Source organism: Triticum urartu, unplaced genomic scaffold, assembly GCF_003073215.2.
Source record: "Triticum urartu cultivar G1812 unplaced genomic scaffold, Tu2.1 TuUngrouped_contig_7143, whole genome shotgun sequence".
Lineage (NCBI taxonomy): Eukaryota > Viridiplantae > Streptophyta > Magnoliopsida > Poales > Poaceae > Triticum > Triticum urartu.
Genome location: NW_024117964.1, coordinates 4,252 through 13,770, shown reverse-complemented (window position 1 = coordinate 13,770; position 9,519 = coordinate 4,252). Strand labels below are relative to the sequence as shown.

At 44.9% G+C, this 9,519-nt stretch overlaps 1 pseudogene; it reads left to right on the top strand.

The window, feature by feature from the left end:
* The first annotated feature begins 480 nt into the window (after positions 1–480).
* LOC125531459 lies at positions 481–9,215 on the top strand (annotated as a pseudogene).
* Positions 9,216–9,519: the final 304 nt, after the last annotated feature.

The following is a 9,519-nucleotide window of genomic DNA, read 5'->3' as shown; positions in this document are numbered from 1 at the left end:
GACCAAGGGCGGATACAAGCGGACGACAACGGTCGAGCAGAGCGTCCGCTTCTGTCCGCTTCATACCCATTTCTTTCCAGATTTGGGTCAAGTTTGGGTCGGGAGCGGACAGCACGTGGACACGGACGTCCGTTTGGGTCGCCCCGTTGAGTCAGGTTTTGTGTCCGGATGACCCAAACGAACAAAATGGACCGCCCCATTGAAGTTGCTCTAATAGCATGCTATAGCACGAAGCATGCTATTAAGGAGACATTATACACTGATTTATTTGGTAAGATATTGTTCAGAACGTCATAGCACAATACCATGCTATTAAGGAGACATTGTACACTAATTTATTTGATGAGACATTGTTCGAACGCCATAGCATATTATTAGCTGTGCTATAGCATTTTTTTACTGATCCGGAGACCTGGTCAACAAAACATTTATATATGCCTAGCTAGCACATACCATCATTGCGCCTCTGGAAACCCCATTTCTAGTTCGACCAGACAAGCAGTCCATACTCCATAGCCAGGCAACCTTTCCCCACCAACCAAGAGCTCCTCATTTAGCTAGTAAGAGAGGGTGAGAGTCCACCGGTGAGCATGGCGGAGGTCGGCGCACCGGTGCTTGCCACCGCCGTGCCATCTCTTGGTAACCTGCTCAGCGAAGAGTGGGGCGTGGACATGACCGTGAAGGACATGCTGTGTAAGCTCCAGATCCAGCTGATGAGCTTGCACACTTTCCTTGGGGATGCCTCCGGCTTGCGGCCGGATCTGCAGCTCCAGGCCGACGAGGTCAGGGAGCTGTTGCATGCCATGGAGACACGCCTCCACTCCTTCGTGATGCGCATGGAGTTGACCAAGGGCACCCTTCTTGCTACTATAAGCAAGAAGATTATTAACCATGAGATTGTCAGCTACATTGAAGATGCACAAATCAAGGTTCAGGAGGTGCGAGACCGGCATCGCACTTATCGCTGCAAGAGTTCCCTGGAAAGCACTTCCACACGGAAAGTGGGCCCTGTTGGCATACCGGGGGCAGTTGACGATATAGCCAAGCAGTTGTCCAGGGGCGATCTTGTCTCCATTGTTGGGCTGGGGGGGATGGGCAAGACCACCCTTGCTCGAGCAGTCTACAACAAGATGAAGAAGAAAGGAGGGTTTGATTGCTATGCTTTTGTCTGCATCGGTCCCAGAGCTGACATGAAGAAATTTCTGACAGACATCTTCGATGAATTTCACATAGAGATTCATGTTCATGCACCAGACCAGGACCAGCTAATCAGCCAGCTGCAGAATTTCCTGGCGGATAAGAGGTATGCATTGCTATTCCTTATAGATGTTGCCAGTCATGTGAGTTGAGCGTAATCTACCATCCCAGATTCTGAGCAAATTATAACATACTAAGAGAATAAATAGTCTACATATATGATCTACATGTACCAAGAGAAAAGCATAGTCTGCATGTAGAAACATATACAGACATTTGAATTCATAACTGCACTGCACATATAACATATGTGTTTCCCACATATAAACAGTGAATCATATACATAAATAAACTGCAGAACATTTCCATCAATTATGCAGTTGGTTATTATTTATCTGATATTTTAACAATTATATATTCATGGTTGTGCGGGTACTACATGTTTACATGTGGGCGGCCCATCATCCGTGGTATTAACTAATAATATGATATTTATATATAATATGAAAGTGACACAGTCTCATTCCAAAATGTACCTTTAAAATTTGTGTTGACACTACTTATAATACCATGCTAACAACAAACTGTAACATCTGCAACCTACAAAGTAATACTGCAAAATCATGATATAAATATTTTACAATGAATGTAAGTGGTAAACCATGCATCTCCATGTTCCTCTCTTTTCTGCCTTCTCCCCATGCATTTGGAGTTTAATCAATCAAATTTATCATGCTCATTGATTCAAACCTCTTGCCTTCTGGTGTGAATAGGTTCTTATTTGTCATTGATGATATATGGGATGAGGAAGCATGGGCCTTTATTAAACATGCTTGTGTGGGTAGTGCTGGAAGTAAAATCATCACCACGACTCGTAATCTCAAAGTTGCCCAAGGACTTGGTGGTGCCGTGTACACAATGAAACTACTTTCCCCTGCTGACTCGGAAGAGTTATTACTCCGTACCAAAGCTGAAGCTCAAAGCCATGATGTTGAATTTGATAAAGTGTCAAATAAAATTTTGCGTAAATGTGGTGGTGTGCTTTCTTATAGCTATTATGATATACCCTACAATATCAAGAGATGCTTTCTGTACCTAAATCTGTTCCCAGAAGACCACTGGATCGATAAGAATATGTTGATATGGAGGTGGGTTGCAGAAGGCCTTGTTCCTGATGGGTTATTCGAGACTGGGGAGACCTATTTCAACGAACTAATAGATAGGAGCATGATCCAGTGGGCGGTGAGCCCTCGTGATGTTGGCCAAGGTGGTTGCCGGGTCCACGGTTTGATGCGTGACCTCATCCGCGACCTGTCAATCAGTGAGAATTTCTCCACTAGGCTAGGCATGAAGCAGGAGAGAACATCCCAAACCGGACCCATTCATAGATTAGCCATCCACAAGGGCCATGATCGAAACACTAGAATGGAACTGGGGGAGGTGTTGTCATTGTATGCCAGTATGTGCCATGGCAGTAGCTTACCATCACTCCAAAGGTTTAAACAGCTGCGTGTAATAGATTTGGAGGCTTGTGATTTATCCGTCAGAGATTGCAAACTGAAGGACCTCCGTAAACTGAAAGGGCTGAAGTATGTTGGACTTGTTGGCACACCCATAGCGGAGCTCCCAAGGGATATAGGAGGCCTCGAGCTCCTACAAACGCTCGATGTGACGGCAACCGGCATCAGAGAGCTGCCACCATTCATCGGAGAGCTAAGGAAGCTGAGGTGCCTGCGTGCTGGAAAGGGCACGAGGATGAAGGGCCGGGTAGGGAAGCTGACGTCTCTGGAAGAGTTGTGGCTGTACTCGGCGGACAAATCCCCGGACTTTGCCGCCGAGCTCCGGAAGCTGAGCAGGATGCGGGTCCTGGTAATCCACTTCGACGAAATGGACAAAGACCTGCAGGAGGTGCTGGCGGCGTCCCTACAAGAACTGAAGAAGCTCCAAGTCCTGCAGATCTGGTCCGATGCAGAGGAGAAGGTTCGCCTGATGGGCAGCTGGGAAGGCAGCGTGCCATCCTCGCAGCTCCACCAGCTACTGCTCTTCAGGATCATCCTACCCAGGCCAATGGCGTGGATCTGCCGCTCGCATGTCCCCAAACTCTCCAAGCTGCTATTGCAGGTGGAGACCCTGGAGACGGAGCACCTAGAGATCCTGGGCCAGATGCCGTCGCTCTGCTCCCTCTGCCTCCACTGCGAGGGACACCGCCTGTCATACACCGCCAGCAGGGATGAGTTCCAGGTGTTGGAATACCTCAACACGAACATAGAGCTGATATGCGGAGCTGGAGCGCTTCCATGGATCCAGGAGCTGGAGGTTGGTGGCATAAGGGTTGGGATCGACGTTGGCCTGCAGGGGAACATGCCTCTGCTCGAGAGGGCCACCTACCACCTCGACTGCCAGGGCTGCTGCGGCCACATGGAGGTGCACAAGGCAGAGGAAGAGCTGAGGGAGGCGGCGAAAGCCCATCCCAACCGTCCCACCCTCTGCATAAAGAGATGGAACAACGTAAATTCTTGCAACTTCCATGGTTCCGCTCATCTCTCCCTCCCCCTCATATAAGCTAATATAATCCCTCGTGTGCCATTTTTGTCTCAGTTTGAATTAGAGATGCATCATCAATTCATCAGGCCAGTGGTGAGGGCACTCGCGGAGGAGATGCATCATCATCAATTCATCATCAATAATTCATCAGGCATTGTAGTCAGCCCTGCATTTGCCAATGTATTATCTGACTGTATAGCTCGGGCAGTGGGAGCTATCGGGGCACCACCAACCCTCTCTCTGGGTGATGCTACAGATGGCAAAGACTCTTCATCTCAGGTAATAAAATGAGCTGGTAGGTCACCAGACGCGTTTATTTCTTTTCTTTCAGAAAGATAAATTATTCTACTGGCATAGGCAAAAAAGTGGAGTACGATCCTCAGCCTCCGAGGTGAGCACCCTTGCATTTGACAAACTAAACCAATGGATTTATTTAGCAACTTGTTCAGGAGAAGATATGCCCCAAATAGTGGATTTGGATAACGATTTTGAAATAAGTACTACTATACTGATGCAGCAACTTACATGCATCATGCATGTCTGCCTTCTTTCAGTTCACTAATCAGTCTAATTCTTTCTCTAACACCTCAATCTTCATGGCACTTATTGTTTTTAACCACGCATTCATGCAGGGATCAGATATAGCGGTTCAAACGGGAATCATATTCGATCAAGCTGCTGCTCATAGGAAAATGTCGAATGACGTCCAGCAGCTATTGAACACTAAGATAGCTGCTAGAATGGGAAGCAGAGATGGACCCCTATCCAGCTCTGAAATTTACACAACAGTGGAGCTAATAATGTCAGAAGTGATTAGTCATTATTCACAGAATGAGCCAGAAATTGTTACAGTTAACTCTAAGGCGATTCCTATGATGCTAAATTTGTTGCACACAGCTCAGGCCTCGAGCAACGGAAGCTCTGAAGTCAGTGACAAGGTGATGTTAATTAACAGTTGTCTTGCGTACGATTCAATGACTGTAAAGGGACAAGCTTGTCTTAGGAGTTCATTGGAAAAGGGAAAGCGCAGGCAAAACCCTGAACCATATTGTGTTAGTTCTGTGGTTGAAGAAATGGACTGGCCAGGGGAGGGCCAAGGTACGTACTAGATTGTTTCCATTCCTAGAACTGTATTGCATGTCATTCGAACTGGCTGAGAATTGTCTTATCCTCCGCTATATAAGGTGAAGACGAAGATGCCAATTTAGCAGAAAACGCAGATGCATGTGTTATCTGCGGTCGGCTGCGGCCTAAGGTACCATTAACAGTCACACATATGTCTGTTATCTGTACTAGCCATGCGTTTTACTTCACCTGTATGTATATATACAACTCATGCAGGTGGACATGGACAGCGCGCTCTCTTGGGTCAAGACCCCGGTTGGAGCAGCTTATGTATGAGAGCTAGCCACTGAAATAGGAATATCTCATGTTGCTTTTGCGAGAATATTTGAGGACTTTTCTGGTGAGAAAGCAGAGGAAGCGCAGGCAAGCCGAGACCACCCCAACAGTCCGATCCTCACAATAAAGAGATGGAACAACGACGTATGTTCCTCTTTATATTTCTTCTTTTAGAACAATACTATATGTATTAATGCTCAACCTCCATCGTCCGCACATCAGTTTGCAGGTGGAGTGTCTCCGATAAGATCAGATGGTAGAGAACAAGCCGATCTCGATCCCTGCCACATGGTGAGGACCTTGCATTTTGCAAACTAGCTAGCTAGTGTGAGATTTAACCAAGAGAAGATTTGCCAGCTGGCTTCGTCAACGAACTGAGCCAGCCCCTGAGTGGTGGATTGTTCAAGCACCTACTGCATTCTAGAAGATGGTGATTTTGAATTAACTTTGCTCATGCAGCAAGTGATGTAGCAACTCAAATGTGGACATTCAGTTGACTAATTAGTACTACTATAGTTCTTTCTCTAGCTAGCTGCATCTGACATACACGCGCTGATTGTTCTTAACCACACACGCAGGGACAGAGTTTAATTTGTACCAACAGAGGCACTGCCGCTGGAGAAATGTTGCCATGCTCTGAAGGCATGCAGCCAACAGGTCTAACGATGGGATTGTTAGAAAAGATCACACGCAATTTCTCCGAGGAGCGAGTACTTGGTCAAGGTGGATATGGAAAAGTTTACTTGGTAAGATTCAAGACATTTCTTTTTGTACCAAATATGTGTGTGACATGTAACCAACAAACAAAGCTTGATACTTACTTTTTCTGCTTGTCGTCATATGTTGCTGTGTACTTACATCTTGAGTAGGGTGTCCACGAGAACGGCCAAAAGATTGCTGTGAAGCTGCTCTATAACAACATGCAAACAATCGATGACAAGCAATTCAAACATGAGTTTGAGAACCTTATTGTGCTAAAGCATCAAAATATTGTACGGTTAGTTGGCTATTGCTATGAAACACAGCATCAACATATGGAGTTTGAAGGAAGACATGTTTTTGGTGAAATAACATATAAAGCACTTTGCTTCGAGTATATGCCCAGGGGGAGCCTTCAAAAGCATCTGTTTGGTAATGAGACCACTCCACTCAAGCAAAATTTGTATATACAGTTAATGAGCGCATGCCAGTACAAAATTCATCTAGATCAGCATTCCATTGACAGCCCCTTCGTATACAAATTTGCAGATGATTATAAAGGACTTGATTGGCAAACACGTTACAAGATTATCAAAGGGACTTGTCAAGGATTAAAATACCTTCATGAAGGATTTAAAGACCCATTTTACCACTTGGACCTAAAACCAGACAACATACTTCTAGACGAAAACATGGCCCCCAAACTTGCAGATTTTGGCTTATCCAAATTCTACGGCGGTGAACAAACCAGGGTGACGCAAAGTCCAATAGGTACTATGTAAGTAAATGAATCCTGTGAACGAACTCATTTCTAAATTCTAATGGATGTATCTGTATTAAAAAAATTGCCATATGCAGTGGATACATGCCACCGGAATACTTATTTGGAAGCAAGGTCTCAAAGAAGTATGACATATTCAGCTTGGGTGTTGTAATGATCAAGATAATTGCAGGGCTTAGCAGCCACGGCATAGATGCTGAAATGCAACAAGAGTTTCTTGATCAAGTAAGAAAGCTATCTCTTCAATTGGACAAAAGTATCATGTCTATTTTGAGCCATATTATGATATGCTCTACATTTGTATGTCGTATGTAATTCTTGCTTTACACTACGATCACAGGTACAAGGAAATTGGAGAAAAAAGCTGCAACCAACATGGAGTTCCACCGAGCCACTGGAAGCACAATGCCAGCAAGTGAAAATATGCGCCGAGATTGCATTGAGATGCATGGACAAGGATATGTACAATAGGCCATGTATAGTGGATATCATACATGACCTTGACAAGACTGAAATTTTTATCGAAAATATCACTTATTATGAACAAGATCCATCACCACCACTTGCTTCCACTTCAACTGTTGTTCAACCTGCAGCATCACCTTCAATTCTATTTCGACCTTCCCCAGCATCTTTTCCAATTCGATCTTCAGCACAACCTCAGCGTCCACCTCAAAAGGTTCCTTCTATGGTTCCACCACCACCAAACAGTCACCGCAAGGGACTATTCAGCACGTCTGTCTACGGCAAGCCGCCCGACGGGCTCCTCGCGATCACCGAGCATGTCTATGGTGCACGCCCTTTGTCCATTTCCTTCCTCAATCACTATGTGTTCTGTTTGAGATAGGACTGTACATCACATTTCCCTTTCCACATTTGCATCTTTTGCACCATTTTTCTTACGTAAACGTAACGATGCTTTGGCCTAATGTTTTTCTTTGCAGTACTGGATTCGTGCTTCAACACCAATATCTTTGCAGGCGATAAGCACCAGCGGCAGCAGCATGTCCGGGGTATCCTCTCACACCTCAAGAGCAACTTTGCAGATGCATGCTTCTTGGTTTCCCACTTCAAGGAGGGATGGAGAAGCCCGACCCTGGAGGCCAAAGACTTGACCAGTGATAACATGATCGTGATGGAATACCCCAGGCAATATGAGGGGTGTTCAGTCCTCACAATAGAGACCATCCACAATTTCCTGATGGTAGGGAACACTTGGCTCTCTCTGGGTCAGCACAACATCCTGATAATGCACTGCGAGCGAGGCGGCTGGCCTGTACTCGCTTTCATGTTGGCAGGATTGCTGTTGTATCAAAAGAAATCCACTGATGAGCAAAAGACTCTAGAGATGGTCTACAAGCAAGCACCTCATGAGCTCATCCAGTTGCTCTCACCACTAAATCCCATGCCTACTCAGATAAGATACCTGCAGTATATATCTGAGAGGAATATCAACTTACATTCAAGCTGGCTACCAGCCGATCGACCACTTACTTTAGACTATGTGGTACTAAGAAGCATTCCGGACTTCAACGGAGAGGCTGGGTGCAGTCCAATCTTCCGTATTTATGGGCAGGATCCTCTGTCTGGTACAAAAAACAATCCCAAGGTCCTTTTCTCTACAGCAAAGAAATATGCTAGGGTTTACAAGCAGGCAAGTTTAAAATGTTAATATTTCAAGAATTAGCAAGCCTATTGTCTGTTGGCACTTGTTATTAACATTCTGTTCTCAGGCCGAGGACGACATGATTAAGATTGACGTGCACTGCCATATCCAAGGCGATGTTGTCCTTGAATGCACCAGCATTGATGCTGATAAAGAACGAGAAGAGACGATGTTCCGAGTAATGTTCAATACATCATTTATCAGATCTGATATTCTGATGCTAGACCGTGATGAAATCGATAGATGTGGGACGCTAAAGATAGATTCCCGGAGAACTTCAAAGCTGAGGTAATGTAATTCTAACCATCATCACAATCAACTTAATTTTCTCTCGTAAAATTGCGCAAAAACTAAGCGATGTTTGTCATTTGTGGCCAAAAGGTTATCTTTTCAGAAATGGCCATGGAGGTAACCAAGGAGAACCTACGAGTTGAAGCATTTGAAGAGGTTCAAGAGATGTTCAGCAATATGGATTGTTTGGACTCAGAAGAGAATGCTGCATTGTAGTCCAGTTCATAAAAGCCAAGACCGAGGGTCGATGTGGCATCCCCTAGTGTTGATACTATGAAGAAGCAAGGAGGCTTACCAGACAGGAGCCACACCAGTCTTATGATGGATGGCGCAGATGTGCTCATCTAAAATGGGAGTGGGCAAGCAATTATAGTGGTATATACTACTCAGCTGAATGGTTTCTGCAAGACAATACTGAAGATTGTCTTGGCAGCATCGCTGAAATGCTGCCAAATGTAGTACTAATGCATGCTGGAGTATACCATACCCCAAGTACCACAAACAAGCTAGGAATGAATGCTTATCATACTCATTGTCAATTCTATTCATGTACATCTCTCAGAACTTACCATGAGGCATGGCACCAGCCAGTTCCACAGTATCGTTCCTGTGTGTAATAATAATTAATCAGTAACAGTTTTCTGTCTAAAATGGATCTAGAAATGAGAATCTCGACTGTGCCACGTGTGCATCTCCTTGATAAGAAATAATTGCATGTATCAGTAGTTTCTTTTGGCCACCACAAGGAGACTCCTAGTTTTCGAAATCATAGAAGGTTGATGCTGTGTATTCCATGGGCCAATGGAGAATTGGTTACAGTGTATTAGCCTGTGTTATCTAGCTTAGGTGCCTGCATCAAGGAAATCTCAGCTTCAAGACAGGGTCTTGACTCTTGAAGCCACAACTTGAATTGAAGCTGAGATTTCAGTTGGCTCAAGCT